The sequence below is a fragment of the Salmo trutta genome, chromosome 6 (assembly GCF_901001165.1).
Source record: "Salmo trutta chromosome 6, fSalTru1.1, whole genome shotgun sequence".
Lineage (NCBI taxonomy): Eukaryota > Metazoa > Chordata > Actinopteri > Salmoniformes > Salmonidae > Salmo > Salmo trutta.
The window spans coordinates 58,141,192-58,152,988 of record NC_042962.1 but is presented as its reverse complement, the minus strand read 5'-3'; positions in this window follow the sequence as shown (position 1 = coordinate 58,152,988).

Here is an 11,797-nt window from a genome sequence, read left to right as displayed (position 1 = left end):
AGCCCAAGGTAGCAGTATACTCCTGGAAGACAGACAACCCATGCCGTTAGCCCAGGACACCACAACGCACCATTTGACTCCTGGAAGACAGACAACCCATGCCGTTAGCCCAGGACACCACAATCCAACATTTGACTCCTGGAAGACAGACAACCCATGCCGTTAGCCCAGGACACCACAACCCACCATTTGACTCCTGGAAAATAGACAACCCATGTCGTTAGCCCAGGACACCACAACCCACCATTTGACTCCTGGAAAATAGACAACCCATGCCATTAGCCCAGGACACCACAACCCACCATTTGACTCCTGGAAGACAGACAACCCATGCCATTAGCCCAGGACACCACAACCCACCATTTGACTCCTGGAAGACAGACAACCCATGCCATTAGCCCAGGACACCACAACCCACCATTTGACTCCTGGAAGACAGACAACCCATGCCATTAGCCCAGGACACCATTGGATTTTGTTCACCCCACCATTTTCACTTTGACACTGTAATAGAAAGTGTCTTTAATAACTGTATTAGTAAAAGTGTTTTGTCTTCTCCCCTCATGACATCACAGGTCATGTGTTACATCACATGGAGCTACTGTATAGTGACATCATTACATCATGTTCAGACGGTCCATATTGGTCCCTACTGGGGCAGTGTGAGAGAAATACTACTGTATAGTGACATCATTACATCATGTTCAGACGGTCCATATTGGTCCCTACTGGGGCAGTGTGAGAGAAATACTACTGTATAGTGACATCATTACATCATGTTCAGACGGTCCATATTGGTCCCTACTGGGCCAGTGTGAGGGAAATACTACTGTATAGTGACATCATTACATCACGTTCAGACGGTCCATATTGGTCCCTACTGGGGCAGTGTGAGAGAAATACTACTGTATAGTGACATCATTACATCACGTTCAGACGGTCCATATTGGTCCCTACTGGGGCAGTGTGAGAGAAATACTACTGTATAGTGACATCATTACATCACGTTCAGACGGTCCATATTGGTCCTACTGGGGCAGTGTGAGAGAAATACTACTGTATAGTGACATCATTACATCACGTTCAGACGGTCCATATTGGTCCCTACTGGGGCAGTGTGAGAGAAATACTACTGTATAGTGACATCATTACATCACGTTCAGACGGTCCATATTGGTCCCTACTGGGGCAGTGTGAGAGAAATACTACTGTATAGTGACATCATTACATCACGTTCAGACGGTCCATATTGGTCCCTACTGGGGCAGTGTGAGAGAAATACTACTGTATAGTGACATCATTACATCACGTTCAGACGGTCCATATTGGTCCCTACTGGGGCAGTGTGAGAGAAATACTACTGTATAGTGACATCATTACATCATGCTTCAGACGGTCCATATGGTCCCTACTGGGGCAGTGTGAGAGAAATACTACTGTATAGTGACATCATTACATCACGTTCAGACGGTCCATATTGGTCCCTACTGGGGCAGTGTGAGAGAAATACTACTGTATAGTGACATCATTACATCACGTTCAGACGGTCCATATTGGTCCCTACTGGGGCAGTGTGAGAGAAATACTACTGTATAGTGACATCATTACATCACGTTCAGACGGTCCATATTGGTCCCTACTGGGGCAGTGTGAGAGAAATACTACTGTATAGTGACATCATTACATCACGTTCAGACGGTCCATATTGGTCCCTACTGGGGCAGTGTGAGAGAAATACTACTGTATAGTGACATCATTACATCACGTTCAGACGGTCCATATTGGTCCCTACTGGGGCAGTGTGAGGGAAATACGACTGTATAGTGACATCATTACATCACGTTCAGACGGTCCATATTGGTCCCTACTGGGGCAGTGTGAGAGAAATACTACTGTATAGTGACATCATTACATCACGTTCAGACGGTCCATATGGGTCCCTACTGGGGCAGTGTGAGAGAAATACTACTGTATAGTGACATCATTACATCACGTTCAGACGGTCCATATTGGTCCCTACTGGGGCAGTGTGAGAGAAATACTACTGTATAGTGACATCATTACATCACGTTCAGACGGTCCATATTGGTCCCTACTGGGGCAGTGTGAGAGAAATACTACTGTATAGTGACATCATTACATCATGTTCAGACGGTCCATATTGGTCCCTACTGGGGCAGTGTGAGAGAAATACTACTGTATAGTGACATCATTACATCATGCTCAGACGGTCCATATTGGTCCCTACTGGGGCAGTGTGAGAGAAATACTACTGTATAGTGACATCATTACATCACGTTCAGACGGTCCATATTGGTCCCTACTGGGGCAGTGTGAGAGAAATACTACTGTATAGTGACATCATTACATCACGTTCAGACGGTCCATATTGGTCCCTACTGGGGCAGTGTGAGAGAAATACTACTGTATAGTGACATCATTACATCACGTTCAGACGGTCCATATTGGTCCCTACTGGGGCAGTGTGAGAGAAATACTACTGTATAGTGACATCATTACATCACGTTCAGACGGTCCATATTGGTCCCTACTGGGGCAGTGTGAGAGAAATACTACTGTATAGTGACATCATTACATCACGTTCAGACGGTCCATATTGGTCCCTACTGGGGCAGTGTGAGGGAAATACGACTGTATAGTGACATCATTACATCACGTTCAGACGGTCCATATTGGTCCCTACTGGGGCAGTGTGAGAGAAATACTACTGTATAGTGACATCATTACATCATGTTCAGACGGTCCATATTGGTCCCTACTGGGGCAGTGTGAGAGAAATACTACTGTATAGTGACATCATTACATCATGTTCAGACGGTCCATATTGGTCCCTACTGGGGCAGTGTGAGAGAAATACTACTGTATAGTGACATCATTACATCACGGTCAGACGGTCCATATTGGTTCCTACTGGGGCAGTGTGAGGGAAATACTACTGTATAGTGACATCATTACATCACGTTCAGACGGTCCATATTGGTCCCTACTGGGGCAGTGTGAGGGAAATACTACTGTATAGTGACATCATTACATCACGTTCAGACGGTCCATATTGGTCCCTACTGGGGCAGTGTGAGAGAAATACTACTGTATAGTGACATCATTACATCACGTTCAGACGGTCCATATTGGTCCCTACTGGGGCAGTGTGAGAGAAATACTACTGTATAGTGACATCATTACATCATGTTCAGACGGTCCATATTGGTCCCTACTGGGGCAGTGTGAGAGAAATACTACTGTATAGTGACATCATTACATCATGTTCAGACGGTCCATATTGGTCCCTACTGGGGCAGTGTGAGAGAAATACTACTGTATAGTGACATCATTACATCATGTTCAGACGGTCCATATTGGTCCCTACTGGGGCAGTGTGAGAGAAATACTACTGTATAGTGACATCATTACATCATGTTCAGACGGTCCATATTGGTCCCTACTGGGGCAGTGTGAGAGAAATACTACTGTATCTTTTTGAACAAGACAGGGAACACTGAATCGTGTTTAAATTCATCCCAGATATGACACAGAAACCTTTGTCTCTTTAAATGGTTCCTTAGCCTGCACTGTGTTTAACAAGGTTACTATAGCAGCCTATATAGGATACAGCTTCATATTATCCTCACCTCAATCCCCTATATGTCCTCCCACCCGTCTCTGCATCATCAGAACCCTCATCCACCGTAACCTTGACACCCTGATGTGATGTCATCATGGAGGGATCATGGGCCCAATCACCTTGGTGACCTTGACCAGTCATCGTCATTACATCTCCACGCCCTCTGTCACATATCACGTACAGGAGACACCTTCAATCCTCCCACACATACAGACACACGCTCATACAGACACACGCTCACACAGACACACGCTCACACAGACACGCTCACACAGACACACGCTCATACAGACACACGCTCACACAGACACACGCTCACACAGACACACGCCCACACAGACACACGCTCACACAGACACACGCTCATACAGACACACGCTCACACAGACACACGCTCACACAGACACACGCCCACACAGACACACGCTCACACAGACACACGCTCACACAGACACACGCCCACACAGAAACACGCTCACACAGACACACGCTCACACAGACACACGCTCATACAGACACACGCTCACACAGACACACGCTCACACAGACACACGCTCACACAGACACACGCTCACACAGACACACGCTCACACAGACACACGCTCACACAGACACACGCTCACACAGACACACGCTCACACAGACACACGCTCACACAGACACACGCCCACACAGACACACGCTCACACAGACACACGCTCACACAGACACACGCCCACACAGAAACACGCTCACACAGACACACGCTCACACAGACACACGCTCACACAGACACACGCTCATACAGACACACGCTCACACAGACACACGCTCACACAGACACACGCTCACACAGACACACGCCCACACAGACACACGCTCACACAGACACACGCTCACACAGACACACGCTCACACAGACACACGCTCACACAGACACACGCTCACACAGAAACACGCTCACACAGAAACACGCTCACACAGACACACGCTCACACAGACACACGCTCACACAGACACACGCTCACACAGACACACGCTCACACAGACACACGCTCACACAGACACACGCTCACACAGAAACAATCTCACACTCATAAGTTAAAATAAACGGTGTCTTAAGTATGAAGGTATGAACATGAACTGTTATAAAATGTGAAATTCACACAATAGAATGTTGTGAAGGTCCACTTGAAGACGCACCATTAAACCATCTCATTGGGACTATTCACAGCCAGACAGACTAGCCTTGCTAGCTCTTTTGAAGCCTCTCTCTTGAAGCTGAAAAGACAAGATATCTTGCTGGGAATCGTCCGGTTTGTGCAGCTTTGATCTGAAATCTAAGACAATACACTGGTCCACAAAATACAGACAGGGAAGTGGGGAGACAGACAGGGAGGCGGGGAGACAGACAGGGAGGCGGGGAGACAGACAGGGAGGTGGGGTGACAGACAGGGAGGTGGGGTGACAGACAGGGAGGTGGGGTGACAGACAGGGAGGTGGGGAGACAGACAGGGAGGTCGGGAGACAGACAGGGAGGAGGAGGGACAGACAGGGAGGAGGGGAGACAGACGAGGAGGAGGGGAGACAGACAGGGAGGAGGAGGGACAGACAGGGAGACGGGGAGACAGACAGGGAGGAGGGGAGACAGACGGGGAGGAGGGGAGACAGACAGGGAGGAGGGGAGACAGACAGGGAGGCGGGGAGACAGGGAGGGAGGCGGGGAGACAGACGGGGAGGCGGGGAGACAGACGGGGAGGAGGGGAGACAGACAGGGAGGAGGGGAGACAGACAGGGAGGAGGGGAGACAGACGGGGAGGTGGGGAGACAGACGGGGAGGTGGGGAGACAGACGGGGAGGAGGGGAGACAGACGGGGAGGAGGGGAGACAGACGGGGAGGAGGGGAGACAGACGGGGAGGTGGGGAGACAGACAGGGAGGAGGGGAGACAGACAGGGAGGAGGGGAGACAGAAGTAGAGCTAAATGATGAAGAAAGGAGGTTTTAGGTTAGGTGATTCACTGTGATATGGTGGCTACGTGGCCCAACATAATAGTGCTCTTTTTCTGCCTGGCTCACTCCATTAGCGTTGAGTGGGTTTGCCATTTGGGACGCGTACTGGGTCTCAGTCGCAGCACTAATTACTGTGAAGGATGAGGAGAGAGGGCTCATTACCAGGAGAACAGGCCGAAACATACTGTCTCCCTCGCAGCTAATGATGTTGGATCCACCGTGCAGCGAGAGCGGGGAGAGAGTCGTACGAGACACCGCTTCATCAGACGTCTGACTCTGTCCGCCTGAACAGGGGTTAATGCTGCTGTTGACTTCTCCATCTCTCTCTATCTAAATTCTAATTCAAATTCAAGCTGCTTAATTGGCATGAAAAACATTGCGTCAATATTGCCAAAGCAACAATGTAAACAATATACATTGTAATAATACAATAATAATATATCTCTCTTTTCTCCACTTCTCTCACTCTTATGCTTTCTCTTTCCTCTTCTGTCTCGCTCTCCCTCTCTCTCTCATTCTCTCCCTCATTCTCTCTCTCTCCCTCTATCTCTCTCTCTTGCTCTCCATCTACCCCTCTCTTCTTCCCTCTCCCTTCTCTCGCTCCCCCTTCCCCCCCCACCCTCTCCACCTCTCTGTCTCCCTGTCTGCTGTAACTCAGCCACAGTTGTTCAGTCTTCATTAGAAGCTCTTATCTGACACAATGAAGCAGAACTAAATGCTGCCGTGTGCTCCGGCCAGATATCTGTCACAGCTCTTTCTACCTTACAGTGTACTACAGACACTGAACACTGACTGAGGCAAGCCATTCAGCCCTACAGACACTGAACACTGACTGAGGCAAGCCATTCAGCCCTACAGACACTGAACACTGACTGAGGCAAGCCATTCAGCCCTAAAGACACTGAACACTGACTGAGGCAAGCCATTCAGCCCTACAGACACTGAACACTGACTGAGGCAAGCCATTCAGCCCTACAGACACTGAACACTGACTGAGGCAAGCTATTCAGCCCTACAGACACTGAACACTGACTGAGGCAAGCCATTCAGCCCTACAGACACTGAACACTGACTGAGGCAAGCCATTCAGCCCTACAGACACTGAACACTGACTGAGGCAAGCTATTCAGCCCTACAGACACTGAACACTGACTGAGGCAAGCCATTCAGCCCTACAGACACTGAACACTGACTGAGGCAAGCCATTCAGCCCTACAGACACTGAACACTGACTGAGGCAAGCCATTCAGCCCTACAGATACTGGCCACTGACTGAGGCAGGCCATTCAGCCCTACAGACACTGAACACTGACTGAGGCAAGCCATTCAGCCCTACAGACATTGGACACTGGCTGAGGCAAGCCATTCAGCCCTACAGACACTGAACACTGACTGAGGCAAGCCATTCAGCCCTACAGACACTGAACACTGACTGAGGCAAAGCCCTACAGACACTGAACACTGACTGAGGCAGGCCATTCAGCCCTACAGACACTGAACACTGACTGAGGCAAGCCATTCAGCCCTACAGATACTGGACACTGACTGCGGCAGGACATTCAGCCCTACAGACACTGAACACTGACTGAGGCAAGCTATTCAGCACTACAGACACTGAACACTGACTGAGGCAAGCCATTCAGCCCTACAGACACTGAACACTGACTGAGGGAAAGCCCTACAGACACTGAACACTGACTGAGGCAAGCCATTCAGCCCTACAGACACTGAACACTGTCTGAGGCAAGCCATTCAGCCCTACAGACACTGAACACTGACTGAGGCAAGCCATTCAGCCCTACAGACACTGAACACTGACTGAGGCAAGCCATTCAGCCCTACAGACACTGAACACTGACTGAGGCAAGCCATTCAGCCCTACAGACACTGAACACTGACTGAGGCAAGCCATTCAGCCCTACAGACACTGAACACTGACTGAGGCAAGCCATTCAGCCCTACAGACACTGAACACTGACTGAGGCAAGCCATTCAGCCCTACAGACACTGAACACTGACTGAGGCAAGCCATTCAGCCCTACAGACACTGAACACTGACTGAGGCAAGCCATTCAGCCCTACAGACACTGAACACTGACTGAGGCAAGCCATTCAGCCCTACAGATACTGAACACTGACTGAGGCAAGCCATTCAGCCCTACAGACACTGAACACTGACTGAGGCAAGCCATTCAGCCCTACAGACAGAGATCAGAAAAGATGGAGAAGAATTGAACACAACACTGATTGTTCTCATACAATTCATTCAGAAAGGAGCTTATTTGAGATGTTAAGATGACATGTCAAAATAACTGTAATCTGAATATAATATAAGTAAGTTAAAAAGATGCGAGGCTGGTCAACAGAGACGCAGGAGAATCACATCTCACTAAGAGTACACAGTGAACTCTTCACCTCATGAGAAAAAAGACATCAATTGTTCAACCTTATAGACACTTGTTGGGGATGAAAGAACCCTCTGCTCCTCTTTCCCAGACAAGGAGACAGTAGATTTTAGCGGTCCCTTCAAGTCCCTAATCCGAGCAGACACAGTTAACACAGTCTAGGTCTAGAGGGAGAGCAGGGAAATGAAGACCAGGCTCTTCTAACTAACCCAGTTTCAGCCTCAGAGCCGCAGTCAGAGACTACACTACTCTTGTTCTGTTTCTATCCCGTTGATTGGAACTGTAATTAAGGCTGTAATTATTAAATAACTGTCTTTTTGGTGGGAGAGTGAGGCTGGAGGTGAACATTCACTAGATGATGTAATTAAGGATGTAATTATTAAATAACTGTCTTTTTGGTGGGCGAGTGAGGCTGGAGGTGAACATTCACTAGATGATGTAATTAGCTGTTCGTCTGAAGCACTCGTCTCGTGGTGAATGTAAGGAGGTGGGGGGTGGTGGGTGGTGGGTGGGGGATGGGGGGTGGTGGGTGGTGGGTGGGGGATGGGGGGTGGGGGGTGGTGGGTGGGGGATGGGGGGTGGGGGGTGGGGGTGCAGCCGGGGGGTTGACTTCTAACATGACACCAAAGTGACGGTCTGGACAGAGGAACCTGTGTCTCTGTCTCTGTCTGTCTTGTGTTGGGATGTCTCTAATTCTCCAGAAATGGGGTGGTCATGTCAATGGCTGTGCCCCAAATGGCACCCTGTTCCCTTTAATGTATAGTGCACTACTTTTGACCAGGGCCCATAGTAGTGCACTATACAGGGAATAGGGTGCCATTTGGGACACACAGAGTGCACATGTTGGCTATGTGTTCTGTTGTGTGTGTTTTTAACCGTCTGACTCCATGGTCACAGAGAGGGGAGGTTGACTGTGTGTCTAATGACTATCATTAGCTAGGCCTGAACATCTGGGGCCCTGTCTTCAGGGGCATAATGAAAGTTGATGCTGCTATGATTCATGTGTTGGAGTGTCATAGGTCTGATCCAGTCAGGAGCTACCCCTGGCCCTGACCTCCCCCAAGACAGACAAATCACGTAGCCTAGATGTGAAAGAACTGGACAGGTATAAGCAATATGGTTGTAGCTATACCTGTCCCTCAGACAAGCCCCTTTTTTGACCATATACACTGGTGCCATCCTGTCAGACCTGCATAAGTACCTATGGGACAGGGATCCACGTTATCCCATGTTTACCTGTGGATTTGTCTGTGTGTTTTTTCTCACAGTGACACTTCCAGACCTGTATTTAACCTGCTCACCCCGTCGCTCTCATTCTCTCCCAACGCTCCTCACCTCTCGCAGACGCCTCAGGGTGCCATCTATTCAAGCTGTCTGGAGAAAACACGGCTTAAATCATGTCCCAGCTCACACACTGATCCCCCTCCTAGGGCTCTGTAAAACTGTCAGACACCCCCCACAGACCAGGGACTCTTCCGAAGTCCCTCAGCAATTATAGGCCCTGTCCTGAGACTGAGATGGCGTTAGTTATTCTGATGTCAGTGTAGTTTAACGTATTGTATTCATATTGAAGTGAGTAGTGTGGATAGAATAAGGATTTTCTGATTGCTGTTTCATTGTTCTCTGTGTGCAGTTCTGTTCCTGGACTGCAGGGGGCGCTGTGGGTTAATTCCATTACAATGGGTCAGGGAGCCATTGCACTTGGATCCTCATTTTGTCTGGAGCAAATTATTAGGCCTGTATTGTTTCATCTTGCTCATTGTAAATACTGAATGTTTGCAGAAGAAGTTAAACTTTTTTTTCATTAATTAATTATGTTTTATATACTTAAATGAATAAGTCAGTATAATTGTGTCTAAGATAAAACATTCATTCATATCTTGTGGGACAGACAGTATAATAGGTCTTGACTCTGAAATAACTGTCACCTTTGTTGTTCTACTGTGCTGAGATTCTGTGCTGTGATATGTACATAATGTCTGTGTGTTGTTGTGATTCTGTGCTGTGATATGTACATAATGTCTGTGTGTTGTTGTGATTCTGTGCTGAGATATGTACATAATGTCTGTGTGTTGTTGTGATTCTGTGCTGAGATATGTACATAATGTCTGTGTGTTGTTGTGATTCTGTGCTGTGATATGTACATAATGTCTGTGTGTTGTTGTGATTCTGTGCTGTGATATGTACATAATGTCTGTGTGTTGTTGTGATTCTGTGCTGAGATATGTACATAATGTCTGTGTGTTGTTGTGATTCTGTGCTGAGATATGTACATAATGTCTGTGTGTTGTTGTGATTCTGTGCTGAGATATGTACTTAATGTCTGTGTGTTGTTGTGATTCTGTCCTGAGATATGTACATAATGTCTGTGTGTTGTTGTGATTCTGTGCTGAGATATGTACATAATGTCTGTGTGTTGTTGTGATTCTGTGCTGAGATATGTACATAATGTCTGTGTGTTGTTGTGATTCTGTGCTGTGATATGTACATAATGTCTGTGTGTTGTTGTGATTCTGTGCTGAGATATGTACATAATGTCTGTGTGTTGTTGTGATTCTGTGCTGAGATATGTACATAATGTCTGTGTGTTGTTGTGATTCTGTGCTGTGATATGTACATAATGTCTGTGTGTTATTGTGATTATGTGCTGAGATATGTACATAATGTCTGTGTGTTGTTGTGATTCTGTGCTGAGATATGTACATAATGTCTGTGTGTTGTTGTGATTCTGTGCTGTGATATGTACATAATGTCTGTGTGTTGTTGTGATTCTGTGCTGTGATATGTACATAATGTCTGTGTGTTGTTGTGATTCTGTGCTGTGATATGTACATAATGTCTGTGTGTTGTTGTGATTCTGTGCTGTGATATGTACATAATGTCTGTGTGTTGTTGTGATTCTGTGCTGTGATATGTACATAATGTCTGTGTGTTATTGTGATTATGTGCTGAGATATGTACATAATGTCTGTGTGTTGTTGTTCTACGGTGCTGAGATATGTACATAATGTCTGTGTGTTGTTGTGATTCTGTGCTGTTGTGACTAAAACTCACACTCATTCTTATGTTTAATAAATGTATTGTATAGTGTGTGTGCGGCAGGCTTACAATGATGGCAAAAAACATTTGAGAGTGTGCTGACCCTGGTGCTAGAGGGGGTATGCAGCTGAAGGTTGAATGTTTGAAGGGGTACGGGACTATAAAAAGTTTGGGAACCACTGGGCTAGAAGATCAAGTTGCCCCTAAAGGCACTGATCACTGATGCTTCAGCCGATCTCCCCAAGAGGAACTGAACCGTGTCAGTCTCACTGCCGTGTCAGTCTCACTGCCGTGTCAGTCTCACTGCCTTGTCAGTCTCACTGCCGTGTCAGTCTCACTGCCTTGTCAGTCTCACTGCCGTGTCAGTCTCACTGCCTTGTCAGTCTCACTGCCGTGTCAGTCTCACTGCCTTGTCAGTCTCACTGCCTTGTCAGTCTCACTGCCTTGTCAGTCTCACTGCCGTGTCAGTCTCACTGCCTTGTCAGTCTCACTGCCGTGTCAGTCTCACTGCCTTGTCAGTCTCACTGCCGTGTCAGTCTCACTGCCGTGTCAGTCTCACTGCCGTGTCAGTCTCACTGCCTTGTCAGTCTCACTGCCGTGTCAGTCTCACTGCCTTGTCAGTCTCACTGCCGTGTCAGTCTCACTGCCGTGTCAGTCTCACTGCCGTGTCAGTCTCACTGCCTTGTCAGTCTCACTGCCGTGTCAGTCTCACTGCCGTGT